The following is a 27,181-nucleotide window of genomic DNA, read 5'->3' on the forward strand; positions in this document are numbered from 1 at the left end:
ATATACTTTTCTGCAGCCTAGGGAGTTATTCTAGACAAGTGTTAATACACAGACCATTGTTCTATTTGTTCTTACTTTTCTCCTTTTTACATATTTTTTCTGCTGACCTATCTTATGGCAGCTGTTTAGCTCTAATCACAGTTCTGCTGTCTCTGAGGCCTGCCTTTTGCAGCTTTCCCAAAACTCTCCAGTTTTAAGGATTCCCACAGCTTCTGATTTTTGCAAGTTCATCCTCTGAAGAAGCAGCTTAAATACAGTGTTGTTGGAAAGTAGAACAATCTTCAGAACCCTCATTAGGTATTGAAAACCTCAGCTAAACTAAGCCATATAATCATTATATCCTCCACCTCTGCTGCTAAAACTGGATTTGGTAAAATGTGTAGGATTTGGTAAAATGTGTATCAGTGTGGGAATTCAAACCCAGATTTCCATCTATAATATGAAGTCACATTCCACTCCCTGTAAATTGTCTGGAGACTGATTGATCAAAACTATCAAGTCCAAATTAATTATAACCATCATTGTTTTCCTGCTGATTTTTGGCTGTTTCAAGGGACTGAGCAGGTGTTTGACTTGAGCTGGGGTTGTCTTGGTGATGATTGCAGTCTGAATAGTCAAAAATATTAGTGATGCAACATTTGACATTTTTTTGATTTTTACAGAACCGCTGGGGTTGAAAGGAACCTCTCAGCATCATCTAGTCCATTTTGCTTTTGAGCTCTCCACAGTTGCAGTTCACAGAGTCTTGTAGCAACTTATTCCGTGGTTTGCAATGTCCTCCTAGAGAGGGATAAAAAAAAGTAATTTTTGGAGTTCAGCCTGTCTCATGTCAGAGCTCACCAATAGTTTTAGAACCTGTATTGGTCCAAGCAAGACATCATGAAATGTCTCTGACATCATGTGCTGAGCCCTATAACATGACTATAGGACTTTTTCACAATGAATAAAAGTACCATTTTAGAAAAACTTAATTAAGAAAAGTTGTTCTCATGCAGAATTGAAATGGTCAGTGATTAGAGTACTCTTATAGGGTCAGAATTCCTGTTTCAGTCCATATCTACCCTGTTCCGGCTCTGGATGTTGGAGTGAATTACGAGACCTCTTGACACATGGCTTTTCTTTGTTTTCCAGAAACAACACTAGAAAGCAATAGAAAAATGAGTATTTCTCATTAGGAGGCTATCTATATATTTTAAGATCAGTAACTAACTGCTATATATGTAACCTCAGAAAAGACTTTGTTACGAGAAGAAAAATATTACAGGAAAGAACATTTAGAAAATGCAAAATATATATGTGAAATATTTCATCACTATCAGAGGCATTAGAAGGCACAATTAATCTGATGGCCACAATGAATAAGCAGAATTATTTCTGCAAATATATAAATAAGAAGATGTAAAATTTCAGGTGTTTAAGTCAGCTTTGATTTGAGATAAATAAATGTTGAAGAGTCTTTTGCAGAGAAATATTTGGAGTGTTCAGATAGTTGCAGATGTATTGCATCACTTTACATTTGCAAAGCTGGATTTTCCTCCACTGTTTGAATGGTCTAAGTCCATTTAAGAGTTGTCACAATCTGACTTTTAACCTGAAGCAGGGAAGTTTCATGTTTTGGGTTCTAAACTGAAGCAATTTTTTTGTCCATTTCCTGGGTAAGGATGGAGTCCCTAAACTGTCAGGCAATCTGTAACAAATCTGGCTTTGTTTGGCACTGTTTCAGTGCTAGACATGATACTAAAACAAGTACTAAAACATTGAAACATCTTCATAAGATGTTGTACTGTTTCGTGCATGGTGCTGCCCTGGTTGACAGCAATCAAGTGGTAGTGATGTGATTTGGTAGTGCAGATGACCTGCTTGTGGTTTAACCCAAATTTGACTTGGTTTTGCTCAAAGTGTCCTGTTGGTAGTCACTTAAAATGGCACAAGTTGCTTGTGATTTCTCTACATTTTATGTCTCTGCTGCTTAATGGGAGCACTAAAATAGTCATGTTAGAGATAGTTACGTGGAAAGAACTTGGATTTTCTGTCTAGGAATAGGTTCTCAGTGTTTAAGACACTGATACACAGAAATTGTTGATGACTAGTGCTGGCACAAAACACTAATTTTCATTTGAGGTTTGTCTTGCCAAAAGAGCTCTGGCTTTGTTGGACTCTTGATTGCTTGTGTGGGTGTGTATGTGTTTATGAGTATGGGTGAAAGTACACAAATGTTTTTTCTGTGCAGTTTCCTGTGTCTAATGTCAATAGGAATCTTGAACTAACTTAAAGCATTGTCAGAAGGCCCACTCTGTAGTGGAAGATCTCCTGTGGTTTCAGATTTGTACTTGTCACCTGTTAGTTTGATAAGAGATAATATATACATATGGAAAAAACAATTTTCCATGTAACATTGGTATTTTAATTCTGAAACACTTCTTGTATTTGTCTCTTAGTTGTTTAACCTGTAAGTTTGAAGTAGTGCATGCTACCTTAAATTAGTAATGAAAGTTTATCTGAAAGAAATTAATTTTGGGACAGAATTTGAATAAAGAGAACCAATTGCTGTGTTTTTCTTAAAGAATTGGGTATATGTAGGTCTTATGAAAGGAGAACAATAGATATCTTTCTTAATGGGACAAAACACATAGAGCTACAATGTATATTCAGTTATCGGAGGAAAGACCACAGCAGTTGGATAAAAGAGGAAACAAGGGACAAAATTAATTACTGTTATTGATTGCATTTCGTAGTGCCTGGAGGGCTCAGCTGAGGCAAGGGTGCCACTGTGCTACTGTACAAGTGTGCAGCATGTCACAATTCCTGCCTCAAAGAGCAGAGGAATGCTGGGATGAGACCAAGGGACAGGGAAATGAAGTAGTGTGCCCAGGAACACTGAGGATATCTTGGGGTTCATTTCCATCTCCTCTGGATTCCTGGTGAATTTGAATATGGAGAATTGGAGGGTTGTGCCTTTGAAGATGAGGACATACAATGCAGACATTCTGTGGGAGGATGCTGGAAGTCAGTGCATAGAGTCAAGGCCTCATGGACAGAAGACTGAACCAAAAAAGGTGAATTTATTTGCAACTTATTCAGTAGTTGTTATCAGAAACATGATGAAGTCTTTGTACAAAATGTGCAATACTGTTAATAATAGTATAGTTGGATAAAAGATACATTGCAGTTATTGAGTTGAAAGTTCTGAATTGTGGTTGCGTGATTGGTTTGAGATGTGCCTGGTCCTAAGTTAAAGTAGAATGCATTGGGATTCCTGTGTTCATGGCATATCAGGCTAAAAAGGCTGGGAAGAAGTTCTTTCTGAGAAGCTATTCTTAAAGGAAAAAAATCAAAGGGGGGACATGGCAGTTATTCTGGCATAGCCAAATAATAACTGTAAAACATGCATCCTAGAGACCTGGAAGTGTTGAGCCCTCCTGTACTGGGTGGTGTGGGAGCATACACATCCTTACTTAAAATAATACTGGAGTAGAATGTTTTACATAAATGAGCAGAAACAGCAACCAATTTTTTCATTTAACTACCCAAAGTTTCAAGTGTTAATGGACAAGCTTTATCTGCTCCATCCATATACTGTAAAACCTGAAAGGAACTTTGGCATCTGTATAGTCTTTATGAATGTACTTGTCAGAAGTTATTTCTTTTGATTTCATGTAACCATTAGAAGAAGGAAACTAGGCTAACAAGGTGGGGGGATTTTTTTTTTTTTTTTTGGTCTGCTCTGATTAAAAAAATTGGAATTTCCTGAAGTGTCTAAAAAGAAATTGTAATTAGAATTGAATAAATGTAGGAATTCTCAGATAATGTTTTCAAGGAGATGACTTTGGAGGTAATTTTTAGCTCTTATGTTTTTTTGTGTGCACCTACAAAATGTGTTGTGTTCCATGTACGTAGAATTTTTTTTTCATCCTGTGTTGTATGTATACCAATATTATAGATGGTCTGTCTGGCTTTTAGTTGTACTTAAAAGTTGGCTTATTTAAATGTTATTTCCTTGCTGCTGTATTATGTGTATACACGATACCTTCTGGATGAGAAGTCAAAGCACATTACAATTCGCTCTTGGACATAGGATTGACCATCCTTAGTCATGAAAACGTATGCAATGAGGAAGAAGGGTCCCTAATGCTAGCATAAATTAAACTCTTAATTTGGACTTTAAAATCTTGAATTGTCGTTAGCTGTTGGTTTCCTTCCCTGAACTTCAGTATATTATCATTACTGTAGAAAATTCTGGATTAAAGATTTCAAGTGAGGGTAATGAATTTTTACAATCTGGTTATTCTGTCTGTTCTGTAAAAACAGTGTTAATTCAGTTTGATTTTTTTTTTTTTTTTTAGTTTATTTGAGATTATGATTTCTTGGTACAAACAAAATAATGAAAGAACAATGAATTTTAAGACCTTACAGGTTTTGGGGCTCGTGTTCTGGTAAAGCAGTGAATTTGTAGTTAAAAACTTGAGTAAGAAAAATGCTGAGTGGTTTAGCACAATGGATTTGTTTAATTTGTGGAAATTGCCTTTAGTAAACTTTGAATAGCTCAAGATTTTCAGGTTTTGTTTCAGTATAGTTCAAGGATGCTCTTCTAGCCAGGTCTTCTAGCCAGTCTTTATTGTCCTAGTCAAGTTACTACACAGATGTCTTCTCAAGGTATTACTAGGTTGTAAGAAGAACAAAAGATGATTTTGTTGTTGCCATTAAGTCCCAAGGCTGGCATTTTAGCTGGACTTAATGACTCACCTGAAATTGGAATGCAGATCTGTACTAGTGAATAAAAAAGGCAAACAGAAGCAAAGATGTGCAACGTGGAGCACATTGTTTCTAAAATGAACAGAAATACCATATGAAGATGGAGTCTGAAGATTTAAGCAAAACAGGGATGTCACTCAGCATGCAGTACCAACTGTTTTCAGCTTATTTAGTATGCCAGAGCATGGTTGCAGATGACTCACAGTAAAAATGCCTTACATAAAATTGCCAAAGTATTTGGTTCATGTCAGGTGATGGAAAGACACTTTAAAAATAGTAGTAACAACTGTATTCAATTACTCTCACTGGTTTATATTTTTGTGGAGGTTTTTTTAATTTTTTTTAGGATCCCTTCTGTAGTCTTAAAATATAAAAAGGATGCCTTAAAAGGAATAATTAAAAGAAATTATGCAAGACTGAATTTTTTACTTGTGATTTAGTGCCAGAAGTTTACCTTACTCAGGAAAAGCAAATTTCAGTCCAAAGCAGACATTGCTATGTGAAAGGAAAGGCTGTTCTAAAACTCTTGACTCTTGCCATCATATTGTGTTCCAAAAATATCTGTATCTCCTATGCACTTCATCAGTGCTCCCAAGGAAATAGGCTAGACTGCTTTTGACCTTAATAGCAGTGCTTTGGGGTGTTGTATTTATGTATTTATTTACTACAGATTACATAACAGCGTAAAAATAACTGAAGGAATAGCTGAAGGTCAAGGGGTACATATAGTTCAGTATTTTATCTCCAGTGGTGGTCAATAACAGAAAGGGAAGAGGACAAGAGTATACTTTTCCTGTCTCTGCTGTGTGCTGTCAGCCTGCAGCAATTTATGTCTTGGGGGAATTAGTCTCAAGCTTGGTGGCACTGAATTTGGTAGCAAATTGAGTTCCTCAGCTGCAGTGGATGTTAAGTGAGGAAGCATTGCTTTTTGTTTGTTTTGAAGCCTCTGTGTGCAACGTTTCATTGATAATCTCTAGTTCTGGTACTAGAAAGGGCTGTGAATCATAACTGAAAATAATACTATATGTGTTTGCAACTATTGTGGGCTTTTTTGGTAGGCTTATACAAAAGCCACTTTTCCCTTTTTGTGGTTCTTAATTTGTACATTTATGGAAGGCTTTGCAGCTCCAGATTTTCTGACTTTTTATAGTCCTAACAGTTGCATTTGTGTGTAGCCTGCACTCTGGGGGCTTCCTGACCCTTTGTGGCAGCAGCAGCTGTTTTGTTTCTGTTTTTGGCTGTTGGGATAGGTGTTTGGGGAATTAGGAATATTGTCAAACATGCTTATGAATTTCACCTGAATTGAGATCATTGCTACTTATTGTTCTTTCATTGCTGTGCTGAAATAATTTTCCTCATGGATGCGGTGCTGCACGCTTTTGTTTCTGCGTCCTGAAATGGGGTTTGAGTTGGAAAGCCCACAGAAGCATTTCTGGGAGTGCACAGAGAGGGCCATGGTGGCTGATGCAGCTTGGGCACAGAAATCCAGTCTGTTTTAGCAGGGGGGGCAGTGAGAATCAGAGTGCCTCAAGTGAAATGGTATGGACTAAGCACCAATATGTTTTTTGGGGCTCTAATTGCTGACCCTTTCATTTGGCCTTTTGAAAAGTTGCTGCTGTCATGTATTTGAGAGAGATGTGATTGAGTTGGAACTTAAGAAACCTGCAGTTGTGGTGTGCAGTTCTTTTTAGCAGGACAGCCTAAGAAGTCAACAGCAGCTGTGGTCAGATAGTTGTGGGCGATGCTGTGGCCAGAAGGAGGAACAAGGTGTGATCTTCTGTGGTTTCCAGCACTGCAAAACAGGCAGTCTGTGCAAAGAGATCCATCCCTTATTATCCTCCTGGCATGCCTGTATTGTGAGGACTGGCAGGATGAGAAGGGATTCAAAGCCTGACCTTCATGCATGTGTAGGTGAGCAGAGCAAATAGGGAACAGGTGGTGGATTATGTGGTGCTGTGAGAGGACAGGCAATCTGTACTATGCCACAGCTAAATGCTCACCCTTTAGTCAGGGTAGAGGACAAACTTACGGTCTAAATGCTTTATTGTTAAGGTAAAAAGGTGAAGTAAAGTCTCTTCTTGCATCCTTTATAATGTTACAGTAATGGTGCTTAGCAATTATGTCTTGTCTTTGAGCCCTGGAAAGTATTAGCTACTGCCAGTGCTCAAAGTAAATCTTAGAGGTTAAAAATGATAAAAAATTATCATTCAAATAGCTGCAGTTTGTTTAAAAAAGCAACCAAGCAAAACCCAAATAGCAGTATAGGTATTTTTAATTTGACTTCTATAGTTCAACATACTCTTTACAATAAAGTGGATATTTTTTTCAAAAGGAATTCTGAAAGATTACTGAATTGATTAATATTCAAAGTGGGCCGCTGTCTTGAATGTAACAATGGTAAGAAATAAGAATTCCATTAAAACTAAACATTAATAATTATTGCTGTTCCATATGCTTAAATTTAATTGTGATGAGAACTTCCTCCCAGTCAAATATTCAAATGAAGGCTCTTGAAGCTTCCAGTGTGAGGTTAGAAGCGAGATTAAGAGAATGTCCTCAGGTAGCAAAGAAAATGATGTTGCTCCTTCTATTGCTCCTTTTCTATCCAGGCAGCAGAGATAGTTTGCAAGTCCCACAGTAAAGATTTAGGGAAGAGAGAAAAATCCAGCTGCTTGTGGTGTTAGCTGTGCATTGCAAATAAAAATGTCTGTAAGTACGGGGCTGGTAGCTGAGTGGTGAGCATCGCCGGGCTTCTGAAGTTCTGGAGTGGTCGTCACTAATTCTTACCTTTCAGTGGTGGCCCCTAGTGCTTGGAGATCCTGAGGGATGAAAATTGAAAAATATAAGGTTGGCTAAAAATACTGTGTGTTTCAGGTGGAAAAAATTGTTAACTTTTAGGTTTCCATTTAGTTTCGATTTTAAGAAAGCCATGTTTTAAAAGTTTGGTAGTAGATTCTTTTTCTTATATAAGATTTAAGATTCTTAAGAGCACCTCTATTCCATTTTCAAAAGCAGTATTTACTGGAAAGAACATATTTCATTGTGGTTTAGGGGCAAGAAAAAGTGCATGCGATTTTTAATTATTAAGATATAAGAGCAGAGAAGTCTTCAACTTTGGCCTTGAGGGTGTTATTGTAATTCCAGCTTTGGTTTTTAAAACCAAACTTCTTTTTTTGAAACAGAGAATTATGAGAGGCCCTCAACTTGTTTTCTTTTTTGTTTTTTACCCACTGGGCTGTCTTTTTGGAGATGAGAGGCATACGTCCCTGAGGGATCATAAGTACTCCCCTCCTCCTTAGTAGGTGGACTTCACACATCTTTAGGCTAATAGGGAGAATGATGAATTTACATTATTGCTTTATTTAAACAATAAATGTTGATAAGAAATAAATACTTCATTCCCAAGTGGCAGTATTTAAAGGTTTGGCAAGTTTTCAGGAGGATAGGCATGAATTCAGCCCTAAACTGCTGCTGCTTCTGTGGAAAACAATGAGCTGTGTCATTTGATCAGGGACAAAGTGACTACTGAGCAGGGGTGATTTCGGGAAAATAGCTTTTAATCATAAAGAAAGAATACAATTTCCCATGTGAAGCCATTCCCATAGCTTCTTTGTAAAGTAGATAATATAGTTCATGTGTTAGAGGGAACAAACAGAAATGGGTTGTAACAAACACAGTCACTGTCTGTTTCCCTAGAAATACTCTTCTGGCTTTTTGCTTCTTGCTGCTGCTGGTGTACTTGTCCACTGGTTTGTTTTATGGAAACACCTCCCTGTATTCCCTTGCAGTCCTCCTTGCATAAGAAGCATAAAACCTTTTTTTTTTATTTTTCCCCTCTTCCTTTATTTTTCCTGCTCAGAGAAGCCGTGAAATATTCTGTTGCCTCTATTGAACTCGTTGTATGAATGACTGGAGGTCAGTTGCTATTCTGTAAAAGCTTAGTCTTTAGTTATCTGTTTTTCTGGTTTGGTTGGGCCTTTACTTTGTAGTATGTACTGGTTCTGGCCAGGACAGGGACAACTTTTGCAGTAGCCAGGAGAGGGCATGGCTAGGACCTGGAGGTTGTTCTGTCCCACCTCACATCATTGCCAGGGGCAGGGGAAAGGGTTCTGGTCTGGTTAAATATGTGTGATGGAGAGAGCCAAACAATCTGTATTTGCCTATTTTTAGAGAGTTTCTCTCAAATGTTTATTCCTCATAACTTCTGTTATCAGAATTTTTGCTGTTACTGTTAGTTTTCTTATCTCATTGCTGTTTCCAGTAAATTTTTCTTATCTTAACCTGTAATATTTGCCTTATATACCTCCAATTCTCCTCTCCATTCCACTGCAGGGGTGAGAGGGAGGGGAAGGTGGGGGAGGGCAAGAGAGGCAGTGTGACTTAAACAGTTCTGGTGGGGGCACTGAATTGGAGAGAACTATTCCTAAACCACAACGTACTAGGACAATGTAATAACTCTGGCAGATTCTGACATACTGCTCTGAACTGGGCTAAGAATGCCTGGATTGCTCACCAGATGCCTGTGAGACTTGTGTTTTGTACCTTGGACAGAAACAGTCTCGCACTGAGGCTTTTGCTGTGATATCTTCTCTGAGATGATGCTCTCTCAGAACTGCCTGATGCTGGAGGCTCTCACTGATTTTTACTGGCAGCTGTAGCTACCATTTTTTAAAGTCAAATCCTGAATATGTATGATCTGTCTAAAAGTGGTTATGGTAGGCAGAGTTTGCCATGTCTGCACTCCCTAAACAGCCTGTATTGTCTCTTGAGCTTTTCATTCTTTCTGAGAGTGCCATAGCACCTTTGAATTGAGATACCTTAGAGGTTTAGCTGTGGTTGTTGGGGCTTGCAGAGCCCACTGTTGCTCTTTGGTCTCACTTCCCATCTTAGCACAAGTCAAAGTTTTGCCCAGTGATTCCACTGTTCTGTGATAGGTCACCTAATGTGTCTAAGGTTGAATATTCAGTGACTACTCTTAAGTCCACTGAGAGCAGCTGAGCTAAGCAAGCAAAGCCCAAACCCCTAAGCAGATAATATTCTGTTATGAATTAGTAATTTCCTTTGACAATATACTCCTGTGGCTATTTACCCTCACAGTTAAAAATCATGCTTTCTTTTCCTGTGACTTTTTACCCCTCATTTGTCCTCTAGTGATGTCTAATTACCAAAAGATAAATTTAGAAGGCATTTATAATCTACAGTTGTATAAATACTTGCAGTCTCTCTGTGTGATATGATAGCAGTCTCATTTGTACCTTTCTCAGGTTTAGTTTTATTTCTGTGTGGAGCTGGTTTTTCCACGCAGTGGCTTCACCATAAATTATACTCAAATAGAGACAATCACTTCCCATATCCTTTATTGTATGTGTATCTCATCTGCTTTCAGTAAATTTTTCTACCACAAGATTTTGTAGTAGAGGTAGGTTGTCCTTTCGAACAATCTCTAATTTAGATCCAGTTGTAAATCATGATTTGGGACATTTTTTCCCCAGTAATTTCTTTATTATGCCAACTAACGTTTCAGTTTTCTTATATAATTCATTGATGGTTTATCTTAACCTTTCAGTTTCCTGAAACTAGAAATTAGAATAATTTCTAATTATTCTAATTTCCTGAAATTAGAATAATTTCTTTCTCATTTAATTGCTATTATAATTTTTTTCTCAAATAAGGATCACTGATGTATTATTTAAAGTTTTTAGATATTTAATTACTGAGAAGTAAATGTGCTAATATTGGGTTTCTTTTCTTTCCTGGTTTACATCTCTCAGGTTGTTTACATTTTCTGTTTATCTGCAATAATTAAATTATCATCTATGTATTTCAGAAGAAATGCATTATAGGCTTTTTATCTTAAAAAAAAAAATCACATCATATTTCAAGAGTGGGGTGCAACAGTATTTTTGCAGGTGTCAGAATGTGCCAACAGAGTTCAGGTTATGTAGCATAATAAAAGAAATAAAAGGTAGGATTTTTTTCAAGTTGCGTGACTAAATAAATTTTATTTAGTTATTTGTTCTACAGATCTCTGAAACAATCAACTGCTGTTAAAGCCTGTGGTATTGATTTTGATTTGTAATATCACAAGCAAGCCTGAAGGCAGTGGTGGTGGTGACATGCTGAATGTGCCCCAGCAGTGCCTGTTAACAGAGACAAGCACAGGAAGGCTGGAAACTGGTCCAATTTTCAATTTTTGGGTGCACAGATAGAAAGTGAATGAGCTTACAGGAGTTGGTCTTGCACTATATATTTGGACTTATTACACCTTAGGACTTTGGTTACATGACTGATTTAATAAATCCATTCAAATTGGAGATTTGTTTTCTGCTGTTGCTTACATAATGATGATCTCACATAGTTCACGTCAGTGTGAAGCTCCCAGATGTGCATGAGTGCTTGTGTCAGCTGTGAAAAATGTGTGTGGGGGCTGAGTACATCTGCAATTTGCCATCGTGGACTAACTTAAAATTAGGTGCATGCATATGCACACATTAAATTGTTGAGATTCAAAATATGCACATCAATATGGTCTTCAAGTTTTTATTAGTGAATTAAGCAAGGCAAGGGCTGGAGAAGTGGGTTGAAATCACATTATTGTAAGGACACCTTTTCAAAAATTGTACCCCTTGCCGTGGTCATCTTTATACTTGTACTGTGCTTGGTTTATCGTTAATTTTTCAATGTCTTTCATTTTCTCTTGTGATCAAGGCACACAGTATAGCTTGAGATCAAAGTACTAACAGCATTCTGTAGTCATAGACAGGATCAATAATACAGTGATTTAAATTTTGTGAAACCTTTCAAAAGAGATTGAAGCAGAGAAATTTTTTCTCTTATGTCTTAAAAGCAATAGTATATTCAGAAGCTACTTCAAATTTTACGAAATGTTAACGTTATCAGAGCATCCCTTTGCTGTATCCCATGATGCTGAGTCTTCACCCTGCCTGAAGTTATTTCTCCTTTGCTGCCCATGTTGTCTACAGCTCTTGTGCAAAGTCTGCTCTCCTAGGCTAAACTCAAATGGGCCTCTTCTCTCTGGGCAGACGAAGATGTGTCTCTTCATTGCAAAGAGACTTTGTTTGCTCAAGTGACAAGGCAGTGCTTTTTAGCATTCTTTGCAGTGTGTTTCAGCAAAGGATATGCTTGGTGTGTCTTCTCACGCAGGCTGGATGAAATCAGGCTTCTGCCTTCAGGTCTTTGCTTTCAGTGCAGTTGTATTGTGGTTTGTCCAGGTCAGGTGGTGACATAAATGAGGATGGTGTTTTTTCTCCTCCTGTCAAAAAATATTAAACCAAGAACACCAAGATTACTTTCCAAGCCCTGGACTGACTTTGCCTTGGTTCCAGGTATTATTGTGGGGTGTGATGTTGGAGTATACTCTGAGACTGGATTGTCCAGTGTTGAATTCCTCAGTGACATGAATAGAGGAGGCAGATATACTGCAGCATGGGTTGATACTGTTCAGTTTTGATTCTGAAGTTGGATTTATTCTTAGGTCTATCAAATTTCCCTGAAGTACTCTGCATAAATTAGCATGCTGAGGGCTTTGGTGGCACTTTTGAGAGATCTGTTCTTCTTTTCATGATGAGAGCTATTATCTATTTAACTAGGTGTTAGGTGTTTATTAGGCCTTGTCTTACTGATATCTGGCTGTAAGAAATGAAGAATAATAAAATGAAAAAATTTTATTGTCCAACTATTTTATTGACCAACTATCATTAAGGGCTGGCAGATGAGCACTTATCTTTGTATGTCCTCAATTTGACTTCAAGTCTAACCTGTTAATTGGAAAGGAAGATTTTCATATGTTTAATTTCAGGCCCTTGAATCTATTTGAAAAGTTTATTGACATTCTCTGTTGTGACCTCTGTGGGAAGAATAGCAACATTTAGACTGTGTTGTCTGAATCTGCCCTCTGTTACACTTGAGCATGCTGTGTTTGCTGAGACACCATGAAATTCAAGAGTAGCAACATTGATTTAAATTCTCTCTGCCTTAAAACCCACGACTTCCAAAGCTGTGTATTTCTGTTTGTCAGCCCTCAGCTGTCCCAAATACACAGTGTAAATAAGAAAAATCCAGGGATCCCATCCTGCACAAAATGGTGATTTTTCTTCAGTTTTAAAACCATCAGTGGCCTGACCAGGGACACTGATAAACTTGGCTTTCTGTCTGTGAAGCCTGCCTGAAGACTCTTAAAATTTGTCTTTGAAGTTCTTCTGTCAGTGTTAGAATAGGTTGAGTTATAATCAGATTATTTTATAAATCATGTAAGTGTGTGCAAAAATTTGTAAAATAATTTTTTTGTGTTTTTTATTTTCCCCTTTCCCAATTAGAATGAAAATACATAGTGGATTTGTAATTTAAATTTCACATCCCTGATAGCAGAAGCTACCTTTATATAAGCATATTTTGCTTTTACATGAACAGAATCCAATGGTTTGCTTTGCCATCAGACCGAGTCACAGCCTGCCTGGTAAATTAAAGTTATTGCTAGCCTTTTTTCATACATCCAAAAATTTGGATTAAGTCTTTTCAGCTCGGAAATTTCGGATTAATTATTTGCTTTTTGAATTCAGATTGTACCAGACTGTGTCTTCCATCTTAAATCCTGTCTGTCTCTAGGATGTCCAAGAGCTTTACTCTGTTCTGAGTGGTGGCCTAGCCTGAACAGTGGGAATTTTGAAACTGTGCACCATCAGGGTTTGGTAGCTAGAACTGCTGCTCCTCCACCCCTTCTGTGTAAAGCTGACCAACTTTGCTCGATGCTGACACTACTGGACCAACTTTCATAGATGGTTGTGTTTTCTTGATTATCTGATACGAAATACCTGGATCTGAGTTGGAAAAGTGCTGAGTGCTCACAGAATCCAGTATGGGATGTGTTTGGAACATGTAAATTGTTATTTAATTATAAGTATTCCAAAAGTGCTGCTCCCAAGCAATGCATGTTGGACACTCAAAATTAGTTGGTTGTTTTTACCTGCAGTTGGTTTTTCCTGTTTGCCAATTACGGCAATGGCATTTTACCTTGGAGGTCTTCTGCATGGGAATCTGCAGTGCTTTTGAAGCTGTGAGGTGCTGGAAGGCTGTCTGCCTGGCAGGGTTTGAATATGAAATAGGAAGTACACTGGTAGGTGGAATGAAGTGGTGTGCAGTGGTGGCAAGGCAAAGGATGCAGTGATACTAATTGCAGAAAATCCAGAGGGAATTGTCTAATGCTATGGTAATTGTACACATATAGAATGGTCCATTGGAGCAGTTACAGCTATTATGCACAGCTTGGCCCTCTGAGAAGTCTGTGCTTCCTGAATAGGATTAGAAGCTCTTTTCTCTTCTGTTAATTCAGTGCTAGTGCATTGGTCTGGTGTTTTCCTTCTTGCTGCCTTATCTGCAATCCTTTTCTTCATGCTTTTAATTTGTGTTTTCAGTTCAAGGCAGTTTCTACATAATTTTCTTGACCATGGGTGAAATATAAAATGTACAGTAGCTTGATTTAACTCTGAGTAATAAAGATATCTACAGGAATTGCATCTCCATGTGCATTTGGCAATGTAAGATTGACTTGTTAAAATTTCTTTCATTCCCTTTCACCTTGTTGGAAGCATTAGCATAGCAGAAAGTAAGTGTAGAATAAGTGCAGTGTAAGTGTTTCTACTTATTTAGCATAAGTGTAAATTACATTTTACAGGGTGCAGGATAACAGAGATTCAAGATTTGTATCTCTTTTTGTACAAGCATCTACACTCTTACATCTGGTATATGAAAGTGTGCCTTGTATTTCCCATTCCTGGTACTAGAAAACCATGGATTAAGTTGTCCATTATTTTCTAGTATTACCAGGTATGGATCCAGCAGTTAGGCTTATAGACCTAACAGAAAGCATGAGTTCCAATAGATTATACCTATGCTGTCAGAGGAAATAAACTTGTTTGCATTTTTTAATTGTGGTGGGTTTTCTGGTAATTAAGCAAGTTAAACATTTGCTGCAAATTAATATGCGAACCCTCCTGCCATTTTCAAAGACAGACTTTGCTCTGATGTTTTCTAAGAAATGGTACAATGGGTGAATAAAATGAATATTTTGAAGCATTTTATTACTCTCTAGTATCACTAACATAAATAAAATAACCAATTTTATTTCTAACACAGATTTGGATTAAAAACTAAAGGACATGTGAGTCAGTACATGTACTGATTTATGGATCAACAGACCTTTAGAGATGGAATCAAATCTGTAATATGTGCCAAGTGAGATTTTAGGTGTGGAAAAAGAGAAACATTAGGTGAATTTGTCAAGCTTTTTGGTGGGGTCCCTCTGCATTTTGTTTTTTAGCAGTCTTTGTCTTCTGGAGCATGTGGACCAGATTTGTGTAAGGGGAAGCTGAGTAAATGGGATGGAATTGAAGACTTTGCCTCTTTGTTCATTGGTGCATTTTGTTTTTTAGATGACTGCCTAAGAAATAGGTGTTTTTGAGAACAGTTTTTCTGTTTTCTATTCCACACATTTTAGTTTAGGCAAGTTTTGTTGTGTATTGTAACAGCACTTATGCTCGATGAGAGGTTGATAGGTTAAACAGTGAGTCTTAAGGGATTCTTTTTTATACAATTAGCTTAGGTCTTCTTCCTATGTGTTTAAGATAAAACTCTCAAATTTAAAAGCTGTTGTTCTGTTTACTCCAAAGCAGTACCAGGTGAGGGAAAAGAAATTCCAAGGCAGACTAGGAGATTTATGAATTCAATTTTCATTTCCATCTTTTTTTTCCCCCACAAATTCCTGGCTACTTTGACTGTCTCTTGGAAGAGGTCTTTAGAAATTCTCTGCCTCCAGAGAGCTTGCTTTCATAGCATCTCTAATTTGTCCAAATTGACTCATGTAAAAAAGTTAGTCTTAAAATCTTCTGTCCCATCTGCCAACTTCTCAACATTTTACAGGAAATGCTTCCCAAGAGGATCATTACATTCACCCTAGTGTGCTGGTTAAAAGGACTCTGGCTGTCACTGGGATACTTGCCATCTGCAATGCAGAGAAAATGACTCTTTCTAATATGGTAACTACTGGGAACCTCACTGAAAGAGTGGGCCCCCTTTGTGCTAGGTGATTCACTTAAAAGCAACAGAAAAAAAAAAGCCTAGTTATTGATCTTTAGAGCGTGCAATTCACATTTTAGACAGAATGAAATGGATTAAAGGTATTAAAAGTAAGGAGGATAAAATAATAAAGCAGAACTAGAAAAACTTAGTTTACCACAGAGTAAGCTACAGTTAAGAGTAGTCAAATGATCTGTTAGATGGACAGCTGTGGTAGGCTTCTTTTCTTGATAAATAATGGGAGAAAACCTCTCTAAATTAAGTAGCTTTTGAATAAATTGCTATTTCACTTTTTCACATGGTGGTTTTGTGTTGTTTTTTCCTTCTGGCCAATCCTGAAGGAATTGTAAAAGCAAAGCTTCCTTTTTGTGAAGTGTGATAGGGGTTTATGGAGTGAACTAGATTCTAAACTCTTTATCTGTTCTTTAGCACTGCCAGCTGCTAGACACTAGCTCATCCTCCTGTTAAGAGTAGCAAGTCCCTTGATTTAGCACCTGTTTCTCTCCTGGGGTTGAGTCCAGCTGGTCCCCAGGCTGCAGGAGAGGACTGAAAGAGAGAAGCTGCTGCAGTTGTTAGCAGCAAAAAGAGCTGAAGGGCTTCTTGAGAGACTGGACACTTAAAGGTGATGTTGTTGTTCTGGATTCAGTTTTCAAATGGTTTTTGCTTCACTTGATTTCTGTGCTGCCGAAGTAAAAAACAAGTAGGTAATTGTATGTTTTATTTCGTTAAGCTAGAATTTGAATTCTATCTTAGATATAAGATGGTTAGGATTAATATTAGTTCAGATACCATCCCTACCAGAAAGTTTCCAGGAATGTAGGAAATAGTTACTCTAGTATGTTTTCCCTAGACAATATTATATTTTCAGGTTTTGAATGACTGAGTAGAGAATGTACCACTAGGACAATAAGAGAGACTTCTCATTATTACTGTTCTTTTGTGTTTCCTGGATACTGATTTCAACAAAATATATTAGGTTTGGACACTTTTTTCCAAGAGATTGAATTCTAAACAAAGACACGTGCTTAGTATTCTTTAGCGTTGTGTTGTTGCGTCCAAAAATGGTTGCAAACTTTAAAGACTAAACTGGATGTTAAGTGTCTACTGCTTTTAAAAAATGATTGAGATTTTCACAGTAGAAAGAGTTACTTTTTTCCTTAGGAATAAATATTTTGCCAAAATGAAAATTTTTCAAAGTTTATTGCAGAGTGAGAAAGGTGATGTAAGTGGTATCAGTGGCCTTTTGAAATTATTTTACTAATAATTATTTCAGGTTTGGTGTAGAAACATGACTAAGTTTTCTTCCAGCCATCCTACCATTGATCCATTTTATCTCTGAATGATGGTTTTGTCAGGAGTCTGTTCACTGGTAATTATTGTATGATGCCTTTTCCTTTCCATAGTTCATTTTCTAGGCCTTGTGGCAAACTGATGGAATTGATCACTGGTGAAAATTCTGAAGGCTAATATTCCTTACAAAACCTGATTAACTTCTTTATTTGCTTGTATCAATTTCCTCTATTTTAGAAAAGGGTAGGACGGAAGAGAAATGCTGCTGCTTTCAGTACTATGGAGGAAATATATAGTATATAAAAAATGTGCATTGCCAGCAGAAGCACAGATGTATATTACAGTGGGTGCTGAGAGTGAAATTGAAGCAGCCATTATATTATGGTATATTACCTGCCTGCTTTCTGCTTCACCTGGAGGACATTAAGTTTCATCCCAAGTTCTCCACATAACTTCCAAATCAGTGCAGCAAGAAGGGATAAAATGAGTATCCAAATGAGGACTTTATTTGTGAATCTTATTGGTAGAAATGAGCAAAACTTTACTTGTTCATAAAATTGTTTGGAAGGTGTAGCAGAGCATAGGTACAGCTTTTAAATCTGGAAACCTTCAAAATATCATAATTTATTAGATGATACTGTTATTCTGGGGATGAGTTAAAATATTATTGTAGTGACGTGAAAGTCAGTCTTGAATCTAGTAATTTACTTCTTTAAAAAATTTTCTCACCTGTTGCATTGTATTAGTTTTTGGAGTTTGTTAGTCAAAAATTGCATGCCACTGGAAAGTAAATAGCAGGAGCATGAATAGACTTGAAAAAATGGGAATGGAAGCCTAGAATTAATATCAATCATTCTATCATCTGCCATATCTCCACAGTGAATTGAATAGAAACATTATTTTGTATGTTCTCATGAAATACTTATTTAATGAGAAAAATGTAATTATAAAGTATAGTACATCTATATAGTTTCTTTTGACTTTAGTGCTGGACATGAAGACTTTACATCACCTCTTTTTAGGGGGACTTTGGAAAAGGTTTTTCCTATTGTGTGAATACATTTCCAATGATGTCGATAACATTTTGAAATTTACCTCTAAAATAGGATGATAGTGTATACACAAACTAATATAGGAATATCTTTGTATTGATGAACCCACCCAGTATGTATAGACACATGATGTTCTCATGTGATCATCTGTTCTTAGGAGGATTGTATTGGACGCTGGTGTTGAGATAATTGTGGACCAACATAATTACCAACATCATTGCTAATTCTACTACTCAAGGTATTAAGAAGGGCTGTTCTTGCATTTTCTTATGCCATACATTCAGCCTCTTGCTTAAAATATATTTAACAATCAGATAAATGACTCTATTGTTCTTTTATTAAACCATCACTTGCCCTCTAAGTTCCAGTAGTGCTTCAACAAAACTGCGGTACAGAATGTGGTATGCAATAGAATTGCTTTATTTTTCTTCAGTTTTTCAGGCATTGAGCATTAAAAGAAGTGAGACAGTTTGGCCACAGGTGAATTTCTTTCCTAAATGTCCAACAAGAAAGTGTAGCAAAAAACCCTGAACTGGGAGAGCTTTGAAAGACAGATACCTGTGAGTTTAAAAAAAGAAAAAAAAAAAAAGAAAAAAAAAAGGAAGAGCTGTGGGGTAGGAAGCTTTGCTTTGCTGAATATTTGATGGAACAGTCTGCAGATCTCTGCAGTGTGAATCTAGTGAAATCCCTGATGGTAGTTAAGAGTTGTCCTTTCTGGGCTTTGCAGTGATTTGATCTGTCCAATATTCCTGTCTGATAGAGAGGAGAGGGCATAGCAGAGACAGCAGTGAACAAAATTAACAATTAACTTAAACAGCACTCTCTGCATGTCTGTCCAAGTAAAAATAAATTATTGGAAGGTTTCTTAGTTCTTAATCAAGGATATGATTTTTATTTGTAAATTGAGTAGGCCAGGCCAGGATTGACAGAAGATATTGTGATATTTCTGTCAATAAAATCTGTTGTGGGGGATGTGTTTTGTTTGGCTTTTTTTTTTTCTTTTTTTTTTTCTTTTTTTTTTTTTTTTTTTTTTACTGGTGCTTTCCTTATGAACCTTGCTTCTTGATTCAGAAAAGCCACTTAGAATCTTACTCAAGGCCCAGTAGAGTTAAGGTAGCACTTACTTGAAGCCAGGGTACACTTCTTGAATAGATGTAAAAATAATGATTCTATATGATTTCATGAAAAGACAGCTCTGTTTTGAGAGTGAGAGATGCTTTCTGATTTTCAAAAGTTAAGTGTTAATGCATTTACACCCTTAATGACTGTTGTACAATAGGGATAAAAAATGACATGAGAAATGCTGAAATGATTCCAGTGTGATTACATACAAATTATACTGCTCGTTTCTTTCAGAACAAAAAACAATGGCAGGCTAATGAGAGCTCTGCTCTTTCTTAATAGAATAAAGATATTAACCGACTGGTTCTGCAAATTTTTGTTTCTTGCAGTTTGCATCTGTTCAAATGGCATTATATAGATAAAACCAGTTAGATTCTATTAGCTCCTGAAGTCACTTAAAAGCCTAGAAAACTACTGTGGATGTAGTTATATTTTCAGTGATGCATTACTTCATCCAGCCTTAGGTCAAAATAATAATAAGTCACTATCTGGGCTGTATATACTTCCTGTCTTTTCAAATCCCATCATAAAATTATTTATGGATTATTTGCAGTATTCATTTCCTTGTTTATATCAGGATTCAATAAAGATAATAGCAGTCAGATACAAGACAACACTAAATGCCTTCATGCAACACTGCTTTGGAGGAGTAAAATAATCTTATCACTTCAGTTAAGTGATAAGAAAGAATCTTATTACCGAGCAGGTTAAATTATGGGCAGGTAAGCTTGAAGCAGAATGCAGGGGTTTATGTAAGTAAGCTCAGTAGTGATTAAAATATATAAGTTAGCCAGGCTTGTAATCTTAGACTGATGTTTTCCTATTAATATATAGGAGTGGAGGATAGGGATGGGCGCCTGGAGTCACCTTTTTCCCCAAGCTGGGAAATGTCAGCATCTCATTTTGAAACGTTCACATTTTTGTTTCTTCTTTGGTTATAATAAACTATTTCAGGGACTGCAGAATTAGAAGATGGCTTTTGAGAGAGGCAAAGACTATGTCTCCAGGTGTTTTCCTTTAAAAGGATCTCTGACAGTATGTAGGGCTGCAAATCCCAGTGAAATGCTAGTTCAGTATCCCAAATCTGGTACCTCACTGCTACCTGTCTGTCCTGGTTATCATAGGTGAGGAGGAGAACTGGAAATCTTCTGTCAATCTTCACACCTTTGTACTATCCGCTCCTAGTGTGTGTATGCCTTGTGCTGGTGAGAGGTTTGGGAAGCAGATGGAATGTAGCCCTCATGACACTGTGGTGCAGCCAGATCAGTCAGTAAAACTGCTGAGTGTTGGATGAGACAGGCATGCGGATGAGAGTGACCTGAATTAAAGCCGAGAAAGCTGAACTCAGAGAGGATGTTAGTTGGCAGTGTGAATTGAAGGAGGTCTGCTAGGCATAATACCAGATGCTGTGGCCAAGTACTGGGTGCCCTCTGTCAAGTGTATTCTGAATCTGGGTCTGTGGTGGCTCCTACCTGCTACTGGACTGCAGCAGCAGTGGCCACCAGTGTTCCTGTTTGGCCAAATGGCCTGTGTTACTGTACTTTGGCAGAGCTCTGCACAAGGTCCTGCAGTTCTATTTTTAATGTTTGTTTTTCCATGAGTTCATTAGGTTTAATCTACAGTGTAATTATTCTTCTTCAAATTGGCAGGGTCTGCAACCCGACTATTCATACTGTAGGAGATAAAGGATTGTGAATCACTCAATTATCTAAGTACATGTGAAGAAACTATAGGCAAGAATGAATGCTGTTTGTTTTTGAATCTCTTCAGGAGCTTACTCTTCAAGTTGTCATTAGTTTTTCTCCCCAGTATACACTGTATTGGATTTTTTAATTCTCCCAAGACTCTCACCAAGAACTATGTATAACCTAACAATATATGTGCTATATTTCATGATGGCTTTGTCACAAAGAAACAATTCACATGAGTTCATGACAGTCAGAATGTGTTGGATATTGCCTTTCATTAGGGAAAAAATGACAGCACACCAGTATGTTCCATGTAAAGAATGTGTCTAAAAAAAGTAAGTGGTTCTAGAGAATTTCCAGGCTTGCAAATAGCAGACATGCTACAGTTTATCTCAGTTTCTAGAGGAACACCATCTGAGTGCTGAACTGAACTTTGGTCAAGATAACAGGGTGTTAGGATTCAGAATAACTAATGATGAGCCATGAGAAATACCAGGAAAGGTTCTGATAATTTAAAGTAACTTGCCAAACGTGTTGGTGGGATTTATTCTGTGTGTTTTTCAAGCCTGTCATTGCTGTTACAGTAGGTTCAAAAGCAGTTTTCAAGTATTCACAAATTTACTTTAAGTCATGAAGTATCTCTTAGTGATAGAAGAATTTTGTCACTAAGATACATTAAGATCACTAAGTTTTATACAAGGTATGTATCACTAAGATACAAACAAGAATGAGTGGTTTTGTTTTCCAGAAATAGTCAGTAATTCAGACCTTGATTACAGTCCTTTTAGTAAGAAACTGGGAAGAGGTATAGAGATTAAAAAGAGTTCTTTCATTTTTATTGACAAATTTTAAACAGATAGGTGATATTTTGATTTCAAAATCTCACTGATTTATTCAGTTTATATATGATAACGAGGTAACATTGTCTGAAGCACTGGGCTACATGACTGGGCTCAGAAATGTTACATACCCTGGCTTCTGTAAAAGCAAGGTGGATAGCATGCTCTCATCTGCAGTGCTTTATAATGCTCTTGATAGAGCATTATAAAGCTGTATTTCTCTTTAATTAGGAAAGTATGGATTGAATTTAATGGTAAGATTTAGTTGATGGTTATGTCAGCATGATCCCCTGGAACTGTTGTGTTTTCTGGCCAGACCGGCAGTAGAAAAGGAAAGTGGAGCCTGTATGAAACCAGTGGCAGAATAGCTACATTGAGTGGTAACAGAGAGGGAGCTATGTGGCCTTTGTGCAGCTCTGGGAAATGCTAAGCCATTGGTATGGTGGAGTTTTGTGAAGCTTTTTCAACGAATCAGTTAGGTTGGAAATGACCCCTGAGATCATCAAGGCCAACTGAACACCCCCATGTCAACAGGACCATGGCAGTGATGTGCCACATCCAGTCTTTCCTTGAACATCTCCAAGGATGTTGACTCCATCACTTCCCTAGGCAGCCCATTCAAAGGCCCATTTTGAAAAAAAGCTTCTCAGCCCTAGTAGGCATTTTGAAATGGAAAACCAGTCATGACAGTGAATGTGCTCTCTCCTTCTATGGGTATATGGAGGTTTAAATTATTTCTTCTCTTACCTGTTCCTATGAAGGCTATGCAACTTGTGTTCATATGGATTATTCGACTGTTGTTCAAAGTTTCCTGGAAGTTGTTTTGTTTGTTTGTTTGGGGTGGGTTTTAAAATTATTTTCTCTGTCTTAGTCTAGTGTAAAAACTTTGTATTGCCTAAAAGCCTTGCTGGTGTAAGTGCGTAATTGTATATATTAATAATAGTATCTGTTACCAGACTAGAGTCTTGATTAAGGCAATTTCATTTGCCAGAGGGCCTTGTCCTTCTTTATCATACCCAGACATGTTGAATTTGCATTCAGCTGACTACAATCAAAGATTTCTAGTGAAAATGAAAGTCCCAAAACAGAATCTTCTCTCTTTAATTAATTAAACATGAAACTAGCTGTTTCTGTTCCCTCCATGTTGGCTTAGGAGATATAAGCAAGAACAGTGTAACTTGAAAGCAACATTTTACTCTGACAATCATTATACACTGGGTTTCTGAAGCTTAAGAATGTCCAAGAGTCAGTGCTGCTTTTGAAAAAGGCAGAATCATCTACTTGAGTAAGATTTGTGGTATTTCTGGAATGAGAAATCTTAACAGAGATGTTTATACTTATTAGTTAAAGTTTTTGTTCAGTTAAACAGTTTGATATTCTGCACAGCATGTTGTAGGTTCATGTGTTTCTGCCACATAAATGGGGCATATATTTACTACTTAAATTTCCTAAGTTTAGCTGTCTTAAGTATCCTAATGTGGTGGAGGAATCATCATATTCACTCTATTTTTTAATATGTTTTGTGGTTAAAACTTGCCTTCAGTCATTACTTTTATTTCTTGGTGCTGTTGTAGCACAGGCACTGGTCTCTTGAGCAGGGCAAGCCCTTCTGTGACCCAAATATTCTAAAACTAAAAAGAGAATCAAGCTCAGAGGTTGACCAGAATTGTGTTCTTTGGACCACTTCAATACTTTTTTCTTTCAAAACTACCTGTTTTTCCGTTTCAAACAGAAAGACTAGATGATGGCATAGCTCCCTTGCACCCCTCTTTGAAATAGGACTAAATTAATTGATGTCTCTCCTTGCAGCTACATTGGCAAGTTCTGTCAGCATCTTTCATCTTGCTGAATTCCTGCTGGGAGAGGCAAGGCTCCTTGCCAGCCTAGCTCCGGATTGTCTCCCTTAAGAATATCTCCAGTAACTCTCTACCCTCATTAGAAATCCCAGCTTCCTTTTAATTGCAGTATTCAGGAGCTCTGCTGAAATCAAGAGTGTGATGCTGATGTGCAGATGAATGTGAAGTTCTTACTGTGGGGTTCTTAGTTGTTGCTTGGCTTTGGCCACAGTCTTGAACCTCAGAAAATCAGTACAGCTAAAGGGAAAAGAACATTCGAAAATGAGAGAAGATTGATTTGTACAGACCCTACCTCTGGAGGCTTAGTGGATTGTGTTCAAGGTCCTTCAAAGAAGGGTCTTTGTATTAAAAATTCTCTGTAATATAATCTAAACAGAATACATTCTGTCTTAACTCCCTTTGCTCTAAAGAGTGAGCAGGAAATTTGACATTTTTGGCTTCTATAGCTTTGAAAAATTCTAACATTCTTCATAACATACCTTTGTACATGTGTTAGTAAACTTTAACAGAAATGTACTTACATAGCATTTGTGCTGTAATTTGGTGAATTAGGATTTGTAGTTTGTCACCATTATGAGAGGGATGTTCATATTAAAAAATCAGAATAAGAAGTTTACCCCTTGGTTATTGAGCATGTGACTCACTAGGATCTTTCTCCCTCCAGACTACAATGATGCAACTGTTTCCTAGATATTTGTAAGAGTTGCCATCAGAATTGCTGTATCTTCCTGACAGAACTTGCTTAAGTTCACTATGGAATATTAGGAGAAGACAAGCTCAGTGCAGTGTCCCATTGCACTTGAAAAAAGCATGTCAGGCAAAGCTGTAAAGCTGTGAGGTCATTTGAGGATTATGAAATTGCTCCTTGAATAAGAGAGAGCCCTGGATTAGTCCCTGTAAAATATAATGGGAGAAGTATCCCCTTGGCAACATTTGCATTCAGTAATCAAATGGAGCTTGAATTAAAGCCCCTCAGCACCCAACTACTGTGAATGCAGTGAATGCTGTAGCAAACAGGTCGTGCCTGGGACGGTGCTTGTGCTGCTTCTTGTATGGTACCTAGTGAGGTACGTCCTAAATTCTCGAAGAAGAAAGCAAAAACTTTGGGAGAAAGAAGCAGCCAGCCTCTTGGCTGGATATTATTGTCCTTATTTAAAGCTTGCCCTGCTGCAGGGACTGTTCTACCCAGCTCCACTTGCCCTCCCCTGCAGGATGTCTGTGACAGTGTAGTGAGAAGATCCAGAGAACAGTGTATCATCAATTTATCGTTAGTAAAATGTATAGTGTTCAAGAACTAAATTAATTAATGCCTAGCATGAGAGAACTTCGTGAATATCCCAGGAAAATGAAAAGACTGTTACAAAACTGCATGTTCCTATACAGTGGCCTTTACTCATTAGTTGCAGTGTTAAGAGTGGGGAAGAAGTAAATTCTGAGAATCTACATGAGTAGTAGATGACTGGATTATGTATGAAGGCATAAATAGTAAAAATAGTGTAATGGTGATAAAAAGGAACTTATGTTGATGAGATTTCTGTCTTTGGCATTTGCTTAATTTGCAGTAATTTCTTTTAAATTTCTAAATGCTTGTCTTGTTGCAACTTTTGGCAGGGGAAATTGATCACTTTCTTTCCGAAATTCTTTTGTGATTCTTGTCCTTTAAAATCAGTGAAAAAAACAAAATACAAAACTGTGCAGATGAATTAACTTTAAAAAATCATTAGAAAACTTAGTAGTCCTGTCCATTTAGAATCATGGTTGAGGAACTTACTTTTCATTCTCCTTCTCTCTGACTCTTAGTGCAGACAGGGAATAAAAGAACTAGAAGACTAGATATCCAAACATTTTCCTCTGTCTTTATGGTCCCTGAATTTTGGACACCATTGTAATACAAGATGTTGTCAGTGAATGGTAAAGTACGAGGAAAAAGAGATAAAAAAACGTGATGAAGATTATCAGCAAGACAGAGATGAGGAGCAGAGTAGGCTGAGAAGAACAGGAAAATGTTAAGATTGGAGAAAAGGAAAAGTCTTTGGATGAGGTGCAGGTGAAAAAAGGAAGCAATAGGAAGTTAAAGAAAGTGAACAGGTATTGAAAAACAAAAGTTGGAGGAAGCTATTCCAGGACAATAAGTGAGGAAGGCTTTAGAGGATAAGATTTGAACATAGCGGAAAGATGATAAGGTGGAAGGACTTTCTCTCCTGTAAAGAAATGGATGAAAAGGATAAAGAACCTCCACACTTAGAGAGTGAATGATCCTTCTGTGATTCCACAGCCAGTGTTGTGTAGGAGCCATGTGAATGGGAAAGAGAAACCAACACTGCAGAATCAAGAGATCCTCTGCCTTACGAAGAAGAGAAGATCAGGAAGAGTTTAGCTTTATGAAAACATCCCACCACAAATCCATTCATTTATGTCTGCCTACATTGTAAGGACCCTGCAGGCACTCTCAGACATTGCTGTCCCTGCACAGCCCCTTGGGCTCCCGTCCCAACCTGTCCATGTACTGGGACCCCGTGCCAGCCCCCCCAGCAGCACTGCAGCAGGGTCAGTCTCCAGCCATCCACAGCCCTGCTCTGCCCAGCCACTGGCCTTGCTGAGCCATGATCACTGGTGGCCCACATCCCAGCACAGCTTTGGACTGACTCTGGGGAGGTGCCCAGTGTCTGGGGCTGGGAGGTGGGGTGAGCCTTGGCTACCAGACCTAGAGGCACACCCCTCATGGGGATCTCCCACTACTCCTGGCACCCATGGAACTTTGTCTTGACATGCACATGGTTGGCCTTTGGAAGCCTGTTTTTTTCAGCTGCTTTAAAACACTGTGAGGTAAGCAATGTTGTTGTTGGCATTCATGAATTATTGGCAAAATGCTGATTGAGTTGCATGGAACATCCAAGTTAGAGGAGCAGTTTGTAGCACCATATATTTATTAGGCTAGCATAATGTTTGGATGTAAAGTAGCTTTCCCGGGTCTGCCCTTGCCTCCCAAAGTCCTAAAGGCTGATTATACTGTCCCAAAACGGGAGGGGAGTTCTTCTAAAGAAGAATACATTCCACTGGACAGCTGAAGGCTTTTCTTTCTGAGAAGAGTTACTGGAAGCAATGTTGCTGGTGAGCTATGGGGAGAAAACAGAAGGTTTGCTGGTCATGCCAAAGTAATTTATTTGTAGACTAAAAATCTGTATTTTCTCTCCAAATGGTTTTGTTTTAAACTTTTAGGCTTGAAGGTACTTCTTGCTAGTTGATCAGGAAATTTCTTTACTGTGCTTCCAGTAATACTCTATTTATCAGTGTACTTAAGATGATAGCTCCAATTATTTTCTTTTAACTCCAGACCTGAGTGTAAATGGTGTTGCACATTTGAAAGTTTCATACATGGAAAAAATAGAAGTACTTATGGATGTGGGGAAATATACTGTGCTGCGTGTGCAGAGAAAATTGCCTCTCTCTTTTTTTTCTTTTTTTTTAGTAATGATAAAAATAGCAAGAAT

This window comes from Haemorhous mexicanus, chromosome 3, assembly GCF_027477595.1.
Source record: "Haemorhous mexicanus isolate bHaeMex1 chromosome 3, bHaeMex1.pri, whole genome shotgun sequence".
Taxonomy (NCBI): domain Eukaryota; kingdom Metazoa; phylum Chordata; class Aves; order Passeriformes; family Fringillidae; genus Haemorhous; species Haemorhous mexicanus.